The sequence below is a fragment of the Pygoscelis adeliae genome, unplaced genomic scaffold (assembly GCF_000699105.1).
Source record: "Pygoscelis adeliae isolate BGI_AS28 unplaced genomic scaffold, ASM69910v1 Scaffold178, whole genome shotgun sequence".
In the NCBI taxonomy this organism is placed as follows: domain Eukaryota; kingdom Metazoa; phylum Chordata; class Aves; order Sphenisciformes; family Spheniscidae; genus Pygoscelis; species Pygoscelis adeliae.
The window spans coordinates 1,584,972-1,591,263 of record NW_008825323.1 but is presented as its reverse complement, the minus strand read 5'-3'; positions in this window follow the sequence as shown (position 1 = coordinate 1,591,263).

Sequence of the window (6,292 nt, the reverse complement as noted above, 5' to 3'; positions counted from 1 at the left end):
AAATCCTGTTGCTTTCCAGTGAAACTAGTGCACATTTATCTCTTCATCTGCAGAGAAAGCAAACACTCAGAATTATTAGGGAGATGAATAAAGTGCAGAAAATAGCAATGTTCATAATTACAGTTTAAGCAAGTTTCCATTCCCATTGTTTGTGCTCTGAAAGACAAAGAGATACAATTTGAAAATTGACAAAAGTCTTGCCACCAAGATACTGAAATAAGTCATTGAATCATCTGCATATGGATGATTGATCTAAAGTAAACAATTCCCTGATAAATTAAGGGCTATTTGTTTCTCACTTACTGCTAAACCAAAGCGTGCTATTTTTAAAAGGGGCAACTGTTACACAAAAAGGCTGCCCTTGCCAATCTCTCAATGCTTAATTCAACAGTTGTGTGTACTTTGACATCCAGATCACAGTATTTCATTTTGCTGTGCACATTAATTCAGCATGTCCAGTTGAATTTTAATTACCAACTACACACCTCTGCTTGGGTACCTGGGGTCAGCCTGAAAATCACAAAAAGAGATAAAATGCCTATTATGTATATTATATTATTATTAAACATATTATATTATGTTTAAAAGAACACAACCTTACCAAAAATCTAGGCTCATTTTACAGGTGTCTCCCAGCTGCCCCGGTCCCGATCTACATCCCTGCATTGAGGCTTGCAAGTAAATTTGAACATTTGGTTAAAATTTTCCTGACTTCTGGTCAATGTCACAGACCAGAAGATGTGAAGAAACATGATGAGGGCATCTTCCATCCTTCTGACTGAAGCAGGATCAATGACACGTGTCATTCCTGAACAACATTTGCCTAACCTGTTCTTCAGAACTACAGCATGCCACCAGTGCTCCACAGCTTTCCTGCACAGTACTTCCTTATCTCTGAGGAAGAACCTCAACTGATAATCAAAGCTCCCTTTTTGCAAGTTAAAATCATTGTTTTCTGATGTATTTCTCATCTGTATGGGAGAACAGACTGTCTTTGGCTTTTGCAACTTTTTTTTTTTTATGTATTAGGAGGCTTGCTTTCTCTTGGTTAGGTAAATATGTAAACAATTTTTATCTTTCCTCTGGAGATCTTTTATTCTAGATCTTTGACCAGGTTGCTACTTATTTGGTTTTCTCGATGTCTAAAACATAGCACCGCCATAGAAACCTTGCAGCACTGAACAATGAAGAATAACGGTTGTTTCACCTTAGTCTCGCAGACTATCTTCTAATTTCACTCCCAGAAGGGTGTTTACTTTCTCACCCAGACAGCACTGTTGACTCATCCAACCTGTGGACCACAATCATTCCTGGGTCCCTTTTTACAAAAATGTTGCTAACTCAGTCGCATCTTCATTTTGTGTTTGAAAAGATGATGGTTCCCGCTGAGATGCAGTGCCCTGCACTTGTCCTTGTTGACTCGTATTCACCAGCTTGTCAAGACCAATTTTAATGCTAAGCCTGTCTACACATTCTCATTCTCTTCCAGCTTAATGTTACGTCTAGATTTAATGACTGTACTCTTATTTCATCATCCAATCATTAATACAAAGTATTGATGAGTGCCACACACACAGGTCATATTTACTGACCTTAAACCACTGAATTCTGAGAATAGTTTTCCAACTAGTATTGTAGCGACCCTTCAGCACACACAGCTAACCGTGCTTCCTCGCCAAAAAAGTGTCAGGAGAAACAATACAACAATTTTGTACTAAAAGCAGAATATGTAACATCAGTTGTTTCTATCTGTTAAGAAAGCCTTCCTTATTTTCAAAGGCAGAAATTAAATTGGTTAGACATGATTTATTTTTGACAAATCTGTGTTGGCTGTTTTTCAGCTCCTTGTTTCTTCTAGATACCTGCAAACTTTACTGTATTTGTCCAGCGTTTCTGCAGAAATTTCAAGTAAGCTGTGAGACAGTTTGCCATCTATCCCATTTCTCCCTCTTTAAAAATTAAATAAGGTAGACAGCAGGTTTTTCCTTTTTTTCAGCCTTCCATCATTTTGCCCATCCTCCGTCGGTTTTCAAAAGCAGCTGCAAATGCCACAGAGGTGTCAAGATCTCCTCCATGGAGTTCACCAGCAATGCTGTCATGAATTTCAGGATCCTTCCATTTCACCCGGACCACACTGAAGATGGTCAGTTTTCTCGTCTCAGGATGGACTCTGTCCTCCAACACAAGGCTGATGGTGAGTGCATTTCACGCTACAGTGATCCACGCTGCAGCTTGCTGTCTTGCATGGTCCTCGTCCCTGTAAAGCCACCCATTTTCCCCGTGTGACTCATCAACAGTAACCATATAGTCAAAGCCCACTGCCATAGCCACAAAGCAAATCTCACTCACACTCTTCATGCCCTGGCTAGGCAGAATTATCTGTCTTTCTTTTGGACACTTGTGGCCATACAGTTCATGTAAATGGATAAATATTGTAAGAGTATCACATCCCTTTCCACAATCTGCTCTTTTTTAGAAGCTTGGGGGGGGGAGATAATGAGCCAACTGCTCAGACTTTCCCAAGAAGCTAGTTTTATTAGGTAATTGTACAAGTTTTCTTGCTGTTTGGAGTCCATGCTGTGTTACTCATGGGAAGAAATAGGAATAAAATAAAAATAGGGTCACCACTTCCTACAGGAGAGAAGTCCATGGTAACCAATACTGTTTGGTAACATTTAGGGCCAGAGATAATAGCTGCTCCCATCCTCTGCCCAGTATCATCCCATTCAAAATTACTCCTTAAACAATGTCTACAAGGAGTTAATCAAGGATTCAATGGGAAAACACTGGAGTTTCTTTTCATGTGGGAATATGCCAACTCTCACCTTCACTCACAGACCTGGGAAGATAATTTAATCCAAAATTAATTTCACTGGAACCAGTTAGAAATGAATATAAAATCTTTTGCATGAGGGAGAACTTTGTTCCTCCAAAGCTTTCTAATACAACCAAGTGAAATAAATCTCCAATTCTCCAAGTCATTTTTTCCTCTGTTCAGTCTGTCTCCACTATAATGACTATTTTCCAGCTGTGTTCTCACATTGGTTCTGCCTACCCAGACTTTCCACATCAATGAGGAGCCCGATTTCCGCAAGACTGAGAGAAATGGTTTGGCTGAGAAGGAAACGAGCTCGCCGTATAATAACAGTGCATATAACTAATCAGGAATTTGGTGTTCTCAAATGATGCTGAATGGGCAAACCTGATCCAACTGTAGTAAACTTAAGCCAGCTGCTAGCAGGCATAAGTGTCTTAGGAGGAAGAGGAGACAGAAGAGGAAGGAGGCACCCACATCACCACACAGCAAATAAACAGGGGTCCTCTTGAAAGAAAGACAAGGGCCTCTCCAAACTGATCTGACAGATCATGCGAAGCTTGGTAGAAGTCAAAAAGGAAAAGCTGGCAGAGAGCAGAAACCAGCTACACTCAGAGCTTACTTCACTCTTAATGGAATGATTATCATATAGTCTTAAAAAAAAGCAAAAGTACAAAAAATCACCACCTTTGAGGGACAGCATATCGTTTCAACATGTTTCTTGTTTTTATTTATGTTTGAAGGGCTGTTGCACAAACACCTATTTACAGGATGTCAGCAAAATTACTTGGAGTCATTCAACTATGCAAGCTGTTTGACAGATAATTGGCACATCCTACTGCTGGAGATGAGCAATTGATTCTGTTCTGTATTTCAGATGTAATATGAAGGCATTGGCCAATATATTTATATACTAGTTGTGTTGAGTCATTGATAATGTAAAAAAAAAAACAACAAAACCTAAAGCCCAAAATGCAAAACAGTAAAAAAACTATCACCCAGATCTTTTTTGCCAAAGATTATGAACTGTGTCACAATATATTAAGTGTCTCCTTTTGGCACACTAAATGGATTATGTTAAAATATCTTTTCTCTGAATTCCCTGGAGGGAATTTAAGAATTAAGAGAAAAACACTTTCATTTGGCCCTGGTCTTTGTTCAGCATCAGACAATCACCATCATCTGCTTTTGAGCGGAGGAGTTTGATGGAGAAGAAATGCCATAACTAGCTATTCTTGCCCTCACACCTCTAAGGGAGGGACAGCGCTCTACTCAGGGATGCGTATCAGCCAGGACCCCTTGAGCTCCCACAGCCAGGCATGTTGCAGGCTTGCTCTTGACCTCACAGCCTCACGAGATCCTTTCCAGGATTCCAGGTATTCCTTTTCAAATCCAAATGAAGGCAGAACACGCTGGCAGAAAATTGGACACTTTGATTTTGTTCATGATAGAAGTTTGTGGTATCTTCCCAAGTTAGATCCAGTGCTTTTGATAAAAGCAAGCTACCTGTGCACCAAAAGTAGTTAGCTTTGCATTATTTCACAGGGATGGCTGCCAAGTTAACTCTTCCAAAAACAAATTCCTGGCTGTGAACGGCAGGAACAGGACTCGTGATTTGTAAACAAGCTAAGGAAGAGGCCTGTCAGTCTAGGAGGTGATGTCAGCCACGCCAAACGAGCAGCGGGGTCGGACCTGGCTGTTTGCAGTTGGAGTTTTGCTGATAAGCGGTCCCCTCTTTGTCAGCCTGCTATCAGCTCGGAGTGCAGAGACGAGGGGCCACTTCACCCAGAAATCACCAGCACATTTCTCCCAGAGGAGGGTTCTCCTCAGAGCCAGAGCATCCACGCAGAGAGCAGACAGTGTTAAATAAACTCCAGATGTCTGAAGGACTTCTCATGCCTATCATTTATGGGCAGTGTCCAGTAACACCCTCGTGCCTTCATCCTGATAAGGGGTGGTGAACAGCTCTTGCCCGCGGCACGGGCTCAGACACAGCAAACTCCAACGGCGTTAGTCATCTTTCTTGATAAAATTCCACAAGATCAGACTGTTCTTTATCCTGATCCCTCACCTTCAAAATAAACATGTCTGGCCTCTTAGTGAAACATATGTCTCCTATCTGAGCTATTCTTTGTCCAGCAGTAGAGCCAACAAGAAAAAAGCACAAAGCAGGACATAGCTGTATCCGGAAAAGCACCAATTTTAATGTGTTCCACCTATTGGTGTCTCAAGGATGGTACTAGCCTGATCCCAGCTGGTGCAAGAATAGGGCCTCTACAAAATGGTAACAAGCAACAAAAACCTAAGTAAGAAAAGCCGTGGCACACTGTTGCAGTGAGTAGAACTTATCAGGGTTCTGATGAATTAGTGCTTAGCTGTTTTTTGAAAAAAAAAAAATTTGTTTAATCTTAAGTCACCCTCAGTCACCATTTCATTAGTGCAGAGCATAGGGACAGAACTATCTAGAATTATATTTTCTAGCCAGCACTTGCTTCCTCCCATGCACTTCTACACAAACCATTTGTGGGTGTAAAACAGTGACCGTAGCCTGACAAAATTCTGAACAAACTCTAAAAAAAAAAAGAAAAAGACTTTGCTGCAGTTCAAAATGCATTGGCCTTTGAGCCCTGCTTGCATAAGGTACATGCTGACACTAGTTCCCCAAACGCTGGCAACGTAACCACAGTGCAGAAAGGCAAAAGCAGCTATTTTGACTCACAGTTTGGGAAGCAGCAAATCATTCATCTGAGTGAGAAAGAGAAAGAAAGCTCATGTGCTGAAGCAGCAGGGAGATGCTCAGCATTTTCTCCTGTATTTCTTGAATAGACAGTTTAAGAAGGTATTAGCTCATCATTAACCTTCAGCGCTGTATAGGCCTGCCAAAAGTGATGAAACCTTGAAAAGGAGGGGTAGGACCTACTTTTGGTAAAGTCCACGTGTTTAATTTTATAGCTTTTCAGTACCTGAATGATGACTGATCTTATATAAACACAAGAAATATCAAAGTACCTTTGTAATGAGACATTTGTTTTAACTAAGGAGCCTAACGCTGCACTGTGGTTTCTTGGTTAAATAAGCTGAATCTCCCATCCCACTAATTGACAATCACGTCAGTTTTTCCACTCTAAGTGACTAATGGAAATTTGAATTCCACACGTGCTTGTTTGCCTGAAGTTTGCTTAATGTTGCATGATTGCAAAGCATTTGTAGATTTAGTCTTTAATGTATTGATTTTTCTTGTTAAGCTTTGTTATTCAAACTCAGCAAAGTCTGGTTAGAAAACAGTAGTGGCCTGATCATCTCCAAGGTACATAGACCTCGCAACCCTCATTAGCTTCATGGTGAGCTGAAGGTGTTTTAATCCTCCAAGGGAAGGAAAATCAGGACAGAGATCATTTGCCAAATCCCAACTATCAAGGTTCTGGCAACAAAATATATCAGAAGTGTTAAAGAGAAAATCATCTTCGTACCCGCAAA